This window comes from Dermacentor andersoni, chromosome 1 (genome assembly GCF_023375885.2).
Source record: "Dermacentor andersoni chromosome 1, qqDerAnde1_hic_scaffold, whole genome shotgun sequence".
In the NCBI taxonomy this organism is placed as follows: domain Eukaryota; kingdom Metazoa; phylum Arthropoda; class Arachnida; order Ixodida; family Ixodidae; genus Dermacentor; species Dermacentor andersoni.
Genome location: NC_092814.1, coordinates 94,562,418 through 94,571,613, shown reverse-complemented (window position 1 = coordinate 94,571,613; position 9,196 = coordinate 94,562,418). Strand labels below are relative to the sequence as shown.

Sequence of the window (9,196 nt, the reverse complement as noted above, 5' to 3'; positions counted from 1 at the left end):
TGGATTGTCTTGGGTAATATTTCAGCTAGGCCAACCATATAGTTAGGTTAAAGAGAATAGGGCTCAGTACCTCACCCTGTGGAATGCCAGCGTGACAACAACAAAATGACGAAGAGACGGTTAACTATGGCTAGGAGACAGTGTTTTTATTCAACACTGCGAAACTGATGCAAAACGAATGCAAATGATACAAAGCTGATAAATGAAACGCTGTATACATACTGATGAGACACAAACCATGGTGGAACATGAGCGCACTGCACGAGCGCACTGCACATGAAATGTTCTGCTAAGGCGAGTAGTTCAGTGATCACTTGGCGAATAAAATTTTTCAGCCCGCACATTCGTGCAATTATTATACAGGAAGTTGATAAAGCTGCAGCCGACAATTCTGCGGCACAACACATCTGGTACATGAGCTTGTGCTGCTGGTTACCGGAGCATTCTTTGCCATTTGCGCCCAGTCAAGCAGGCGGAAAGACATATTAAAGACTCCCCCCTCCCCTTCTGGCACCCGGGGCCCACGCCCCCCCCCCCCCCCCCTGTTACTACGCCACTGCCTGCAGCTGAGGCCTCTTTTGTATAATGATGACAGCAAGGAGCAGAAGTTTATGATGCTGTTTCAAGGGAAGCCACAAGGGAGTAAAACAAAATCAGCAGCTCATAGGGATACATATGCAACATTTAATGAAAATCAAACTTTTAAAGTGGTCCGAAATCTGACAGGCGCTGCATTCTATTATGAGTGCAGAAAAAATATCACCTTTACACATTAGCTAAATGAAACTTCCAATTTCAAGGTTAAGAAATGAAGTACTGTGTGATTCGTTTCAATGTTCCTGTGTGAACTGTAAAAAGCCTATCCACAAATCATGGTGAACTTTAAATTACTTTTGCGTGCATTGTTTTGGTTGAATGTGTATAATTAATTTAAAAAAAATTTGTTTAAGATAACATTACTGTCAGTTGGCCTTTATTCTGTTTATAATGAATAGTTTCTGCGCTGCACTATGCCAAGTGACTGTCGACAGAGCTGCGTCGCTTGCAGTGTTGTCACAGAGTAGTGTGTAGTCAATATAGCCTGCATTTTTTTTTTTTTTCATTTTTCTTGTCGCGAGCATTTGATTTTTTTTTTTGAGCACCTGTTTTCACTCGGAGGTCACATTTGAAATTTTGTGAAAGCAATCACCATTCATATGACATTCTACCTTTCTCACTGCAATAGGAAAAAAATTGGCTGAAGCGATTCATAGGTGTCATGGAATGTGAGCTTGAAGTAATGTACGGTTAAGTTGGCCGCAGAGACAAAGCAATGACAATAAATTTGAGACAAGAAACAAGGCTAAAACAAGGTACATTTTGTTTGTAGAATAGTGAGCTATCACATTTAAGCTGTTTCCTTTGAATAAGTCAGTGCAGCTTAAGGTTGTTAATAGCCAACATGCTATTATTTTGATAGTCTAATTTAAGTAGTCGTTTGTGCTACCTGCATCAGCTGATCAATATTTTCTCAATTTCAGAAGCAGCTAGGAATGACCTAACGTGGGCTAATATCCTGTCACACTATCAGAACAGTGGCAGACTGGCTGACAACACTGCTGCCTGAGCATCATCTGTGCCTCAAAGGTAAATGCGATGCATTTTATAGCCTTCATTACATAGAATTCCTACAGTGTTTTCTGGCATATAGCAGCATCATCATCATCATGTTTTATGTCCACTGCAGGACAAAGGCCTCTCCCTGTGATCTCCAATTACCCCTGTCCTGCGTTAAGAGACAGAAAGAGAGCAGTTTAGATCAGAGAGCAAACGGGTATAGACAATATTCTAATTTACATCAAGAGAAAAAATGGAGCTGGGCAGGTCATGGAATGTGCTGGTTAGATAACCGTTGGACCATTAGGGTTACAGAATGGGTACTAAGAGAAGGGAAATGCAGTCGAGGATGGCAGAAGACTAGGTGGAGTGATGAAATTAGGAAATTTCGCGGGCACTAGTTGAAATCTGGCATATATTAAAGTGAGCTATGCTTGCATTTATTGGTGGGAAACCTTGTCATTTTCAGTTCAGTCATAAATACAAGTCTAACTTGCCAAATTGCAGTGTTTAAATGCTGTAAGCATCAGGAAAGGAATTTTTATGGTGTGCTATTTGTCAGTAAGAAAAACGGCCTTTCCCTTTTGAAATTTACAATATCTAATTTGAATTTGATAAGAAAACAATGATCGTAAGGTTGTTTGTATTGTTTGTGCTGGTGAAAGAGCACTTAGATTTTAGGAGTTAACCACAAAAATTTTGTCGCGTTTTTATGCCAAGAACAGATAGCTGTAAACTCAGTAATTATGCTATGGAGCCTCAGTTACTAGTTTAATAATACAGTTCAAAACATGTATGAAGTGTAGTGCGGCTTTCGATGTGAAACAGAAGTCTATTCATGTCACCAATACTCGATGTGGCAGTCTCATATAGTACCAGACACAACTGACGTTATGACCATGCTGCAAAAACAGAGATCATTCAACACTTGACAGGATAGCAGGAGAGAGAGTCCTTCTACATTGCAAAAAGAAGCGTGCAATCGGAAGGGTCAATTTGACGGCTTTTAGTGACGAGGTCATAATATCGCCATCAACTACTGCACTGAGCCAACTGTCTCAAGCTTGAGTTGTTTACGACACCGTATGAATTCCAACTATGGTTTCGGTGATGTGAATAATCTCCTGCTTCACTTAATAAATAGTGCTACACTTCGAGTACATTTTAAACTAGCTGCATAAGATTTGATGTAATAATTCTTTGTGCTTCTCAAGGAATTGAGGCTCCATGTCATAATTGTGGGGTTGGCAGCTACCTAAAAAGCACAAAAGTGGGCACAAAATTCTTGTGTCAGTACTCTCTTAATGAATTCTTCCCAGATGCATTAATTTATTTTAAAAAAGATTAATAATTTTGATGCACAATTTGCTTTACACTGTTGATGTCATGTTTTAATTTGTGCAGAATACTAGAAGCCATTGAGCCAGCCAATCCCAGTGTAAGCAGCTGCATCTTTCCCTGAGGTGGCATGGAGAAGGAAGTCCCGTAGCTGTGATCTCATCGACCAACTTTTTGCATGGGAGTCCCAGTTGTCCATAGCAGATTGCAACAAAGTATTCCAGGGTGAAAATCAAGCCGTTCCGGTTAGCGGAAATGGTGGGTCTCCTATTCAAAACATGACTCCAGGGCCCTCAATGAGCTTTTTGGGCTAAGCCAGCTACAGTTCAGTTGTAATTCCAGTTGATAACTTTTGAAAGTACCACAAATTGGTTTTGTGTGTGCGTGTGTGATATGGTATAATTTTTGCAGTCATGACTTAGGAAAAACAAGTCTTTTAGAATGTTGGTTACTGGAAATATATATTCAAGAGAGCATTGTGAATGCATCTTTGCTACATTTTAAGCTTACAATTCAGTTCAAGTCATAGCCTGTACTTTTTCTGGACTCGTTGTGTTATTTGAAAAGAAAGTCCACTACCATTTCACGATGCTCTAAAAAAAAGTTAATCGGTCCTTGTACCCATTTTATAAACAATTGAATTACCATTTTAACTCAGACACTTTTATTTTTGTTGCATTGATAATTACAATTTCTAAGTTCTTTGTAAGGAAGTTGCATCTACTAAGGACCTACTCCATTAGTCATATTCATAGCAACCACACTGAATCACATTTGTATTTATGAAATAAAGTGCGCATTTTTTGCTGCTCCCTTAAGCATTGATGAGCCATTGTGCAAGGTTGTGTCTGTATAGAGACAGGAAACAGCCTTTCTACGTTCTGTTTTATCTTCCTTAAAATGCACTCTCCACACACTTGCACTCACTTCTGCGACCATTGGTACTGCATGCAACCATTTAGAGTGCAGTTTACCTGAGGTGATAGTGGTATTTATTGGATGTATTCTGTCATGGACATGGTATATGTGGTTCTTGCATTTGGATCCATGCATTTTCATACCAGCGCAAGTCTGCTGGCATGTAATATGCATATGCAGTGGAACCTACTCATGGCTTGTGGAACAAGGTAAATAGAATTGTACATTTGTTGCACTATTTCAGACAGACATGCTTATTGCATGCATGGTATAGTATGCTAATACTGATCCACTAGTATCACAAAACAATGGTGCTTTCTGACTCTGAAAATGCAGAACTATTTACAGGCATGGTACTTGAACATTGAGAATGGCTCAACAAAATGAACGGACTGCAATGCATTATGTGCACTCAGTGTATGCTTAGGCTGGACTGCTAAACTTGTCTACGTTGTATCTTAAATTCTTAAAAATAAAAGAGCATGATGAGAAGTCACTTTCTTCTGCTGCACATGTGCAGCGGCAGATGCCATACTTAGTATGAAGACCTCCAATAATGTTTCATTGCCAACTTTGGTACACATTAGAGCTGGTTAGCGCTAATGCCATTTGATCTCTAGAAATGCTTATATTTGCACGAGCTTAGGCGAAAACTGTTGTCTTGCAGTTCAAGGAGCAGTTTACGAGTAGCAGGAAAACAATACATAGAGCACAAATACATTTCTTTATGAACGTTGGAGTAACTATTTTGGTACTGGTGCTATTGACAAAAAGTATTTGATTTCACTGTAGTTATTATTTTGTTAAGTGATTGTCCATTTGGTATTTTTGCAATATTACAGTGACATGAAATTAAAGGCTTGACAACAGCTCAGTTGGTTGGGAATTGACTTGGCACAAGAGAAACATTGACCCCAGTTAAAGAGATAATTTTACTGTGGTTGTTGCCGTTCTTGTGTTTCTGTAGTGACATGTAAAATAAGAATTCAACCTTCCAGGATCGTAAACATTGTAAGTAGAGCTAACTATAGCCCCTGTGAAGCTGGAACACGCCTGGACATTGAATGTCTACACCGCAGCTACAGCAGTGGCAGTGCTTCCCAACATGGCTGCTAGCTGTAAGTGGAGGGAGCATTGGCTGACCTACCAGCTGGCTTGTAGAGGTCTAGGTCTAGAGCACAGCTTATAAAAGATGGCTACTAGCTGTGGCCTTAGCTAGATTGAGCTGGAAGGTAGACGCCTACTAGCTAGCTGCGTGCTTCCTGGTTATATGAGAAGTCGGAGTAATCAATCGTCATGGCAATGGTTGAGTCAAGGGCTGCATGAATATGAGACTGATCGACACCTCAGCTGCGAGGAGACACCGTTTACTTGCCGGCAAAGCGATCATGTTGGACTCTCGGATGGAAGCGTTTGGAAAAGGTTCACCAGGTAAGAGACAGCCGGACCGGAAGTGTTTCCACCCTACTTTAGCACATTCTGTTATACACAGATATGCGCTCTCGGCAAAGGTCGAGTCCCCCTTGGTGGTCCAGTTTTCGGGCATTCATCTTCATGTTTTTATGCGTGCTCCTCCACACAATAGGTACGTAAATTCTACCGATGAATTACAACAGTCAGTTGAAACCGCTTCAACGACATGGTATAGTCGTGCGCACGGAGCATCGTTTGCCTCAGCGAATGAAAATTGTGAGAAAGATGAGATTGCGAGGAAATATTTCAAAAAGAAAAACAAAGAAATAAAAAATCACCACCCAAGCACTCCGTACAGATGGTTAACCAGCGAAGCTGAAACGTGCGGCCTTGGTGTTTAACACTGGGTTAATCCTGACGGTTTATTAATGACGGCTTGGTAGGCTGCCCGATCCTTGGTGCGCATTGCTGCTTGCGCTCGGCTGCACGAGCCTGTTCTTGTGTCTGGGTTGCATCATTGGTACGGTGTAGATGAGCTATTTCCTGGTTCTGCTCACGACATTGCTGATCGAAAGCTGCCTGCTCCTCAGGAGTAAATATGACACTTGGCCTACCCATTTTGGAGCCGGAGAGAAACTGCTGCACGTGCACTTGGCTGCGACGGAGAAAAATGATTTCATTACTGGCGCGGTCAATCGCGCGCCTTCTTTTTTTCGCGCAAGTGCATGGGGTTGCGCCGGAGGAGTTTTTGGCGTACAGGCGACAGACGGACGAATGAACCGGCTAGCCATATACAGCTTCGCTGTAAAACGGGCAATGGATAGGATACCTGGAGAATGAGGACACCCTCAATTTGAGCGAGAACTTGTGATAATCATCATGTACAACGTGTCAACACATATCAAGGCTGAAAAAAAAAATGAATACGATTAAGGGCAAGAGTCTAATATTGGTGTCACATGGTGCACTTTCGATTGCGATTGAGCCAGATTAGTCAAGCTAATTTTTCAAAAGCGAAATGACACATTTACACATGGTAATGCTTGTAGAATATACAGGCTACCAGCCTGCTTGTATGACGTCACAGCTCAGTGTGCACAGGCTTTGCTCTATTTCTGTGTTGGATATGCCAATGCCTCTTCGATCACGTCTGTGCACTTCGATGGTGCCATGATGCTAGGTAGTTGGACTGATAGCCATAAAATCAAATGAGGACATTCACAAAAAGTGAGCAGTGAACATGATTGCCTGGAAATTTAACAAGATAAAACACAATAAATAAAGGCACATAAATGCCTGAAGCCACATGCACAAAGATCAGACGAATATCTGTGCTACCCATAATTTCCACAGCAGAACCTCTATAAAGTTTACGGAGGAGCTAGGTCGTATTCCACAGTAGCTGAATGATCACAACACTACATATTCTTCCAGTAATTTTAGTAGGAAACTGTGCCACAGCCTGTGTCAGTCAACTGGAAGTGCAACATTGCAAAGGCACATGTTCATGTGTTGATTATTTTTCCGGAGTTGTACACTTGGTTAGCATGCTGGCACATGCCTCACAGCTTCCACTCGAGTGCCACATAATGTGCAACAATCAGGGTGTCTACCAATTGTGTCTAGAAATACTCAGGGAAAACTCAGGGAATTTGTGCTTCTATCTGGGAAAATTAGCTGTAATTTTATTGAAAGGGAACGAAAGTCGCGCTAATGCTGGCTTGACTAACAGAGAAATCGTAACGAATCGTTTTTGATGCCGTGTCATTGGCTGTAGGAGTTGCCAGTGTACAGTCAATGACCGATTTTCCGGACGCCCGATTTTTGGGACATGCCTGATAATTTGGATGGCTTTGCGGCACCACCACGTGCCTTATAGACTCAATGCATAAGAACACATAACATTTCGGACGCAAGAACGCGGTGAAGCGTACGTAAAGTATTGTGGTGAAGTTTAACAGGTGTGGGAAGGGGCAATAGTCACTGGACCCAGTATGTATTCCTTAATAATACATGCGTGCGCCCGCCATCTCCTGTCCCTGCATGAGCGCTGATATGCCTCATAAGTGTACTGGCAGGCTTTCAGAGCTTTTTCGGTTGTGCCTGTGGCATTCGAGCCTTTAAGGGCAGTAAAAGACATGCATTAACTTTTTCAAACTGCCCAATTTTTTGGACGTTTTCGCTGCCCCTAGGCAGCCCGAAAAATAGGATGTTGACTGTACTACTGACCAAGAGGATGCTTGAAATGGTCCATGGGGCGAACGCGCGGCGGAACGTAGACGACAGCACAAAGGACTGATGCATTGAGGATTGAACAAGAAAGGAAGTGTGCTGCCGCTTCTTTGAAGGAGCTTAAGCTCAAAGAGCAAAGTTTTGGCTGATGTTTAGATGCAGGTGTCCCTCATCCAAACTAAAATAAACTCTTTAAAGCAGTGAAACGCAACACTGAGGCATTGTGCGTGGACTGAGAGTATGTCAGGACAGTTGAGGTTGACTATCCAGCTACCGAGAGAGAATCTCACTTGTGACAAAGTTCGGGCCTCAGAACAATGAGCTTGCTATCAGTTGATAGAGATAGCTCATATTAGAAAATATTTGCTTCTGTATGCTCTGTATGCATCTCTTTTTATTCGTATTTGAAGATGTTTGGCTCAATTTGCCATGGGCTTTACAATTTTTTTTCGAAGATATTTGATTTGCTTTGCATTTTACTAACCCATCCCTTCTGTTTTCTTTTTGAATAAAATAAACACTACCTCTTACTATTCAAACTGAGTTAAGTCATTTTTTTTAAATTTCGTTGGGCGACATTGTGTCAGCCTGTCTTGACATAAAACAAAGTTCTGTGTCACTCGGGAAATTTTGCAAAGGCACTCGGGGAAAACCTCGAAAACTCACTGAGTTTGGAAACGTCAACTTAGTAGACACCCTGAACAAGTCTAGAATGTGCTGGCTACTCGTGGCAATCAATTGAATCAGCTTTCACAAAAGCGAGCAAGCTTGTGGTGAAGCTGCGGAGTCGTTGCGATCACATCATTCCAACTTGCTGCAGGAGTGCGACTATGCTGCTAAAATTCACTGGCTGGGATTCCAGCATGTAGGCAGCTTATTATTGGCTAGTTACTTGCATGGGAGCATATACAACAACTATAAAACGGCCATTCTCGGCTTCTACTTCTTTAATATTTCGAGCCAGAGCGTTTAAGCTAAAGTCCATAGCAGAACACTGTCTCCAAACATGTCCCCGTCGCGATGTGCTGGGACATGACCCTAGATAAAGTATTGAAAGGAATAGAAAGAAAGCAAGAATGATAGTCTGGATGTATTTTTTAGTGCGAAAGCGTACAAAGAAGCTGGTGTCCCATTCAGGGTAATAGTATCGGAGAAAGGCACATGGTAGAAGTCCATTGCAATCTACTTATTAGACAAGCTTAACCTATCGAAATTAAAGATCTGTTTATCATGAAAAATTCCGAGGGAGTTTTAGCCTTTGTAGAGGCCAACTGTAATGCGGGACTAAAGGCCTTCTCAGCAGATGTGAAGGACCTGAATTATTCTTTGCCGCAGAATTAATTGTTGTGTTCAATAATGCATAGATGAATTTGGGGCCGTAAGATTTAGTACGAAAGTGGGCACAACTGTTGAATATTTTTTAGAACTTTTAGACTTGTACATGAAGTCAATATTTGCACAAAGAAATAACATTCCGTGCCTTCAAAAACAAGGGGTCTATATAGAATTCTGCTTAGCACCTGTTTTAAGCAACCTATACTTAGCTAAGCTAGACAGAGACCTGTATTCACGCGTCAATGAGACAAAAGTTGTTAAAATATTTAATTTGTTGATGATTTTTTAGTGTTTGTTAATGTTAAGCTAGACAACTTTGACACAGAATGTTCAACTGTTAGTAATTTTATACGCGAGTGCCTTT

The 9,196-nt window shown here is 41.4% G+C and overlaps 1 long non-coding RNA gene across 1 annotated transcript; it reads left to right on the top strand.

Annotated features, from left to right (window-relative positions):
• Positions 1-558: 558 nt before the first annotated feature.
• Positions 559-3,752, top strand: LOC129380532 (uncharacterized). Its single transcript, XR_008608652.1, has 2 exons — positions 559-1,626; positions 3,001-3,752. It is a non-coding gene; the product is annotated as an uncharacterized lncRNA (long non-coding RNA).
• The last annotated feature ends 5,444 nt before the right edge of the window (positions 3,753-9,196 follow it).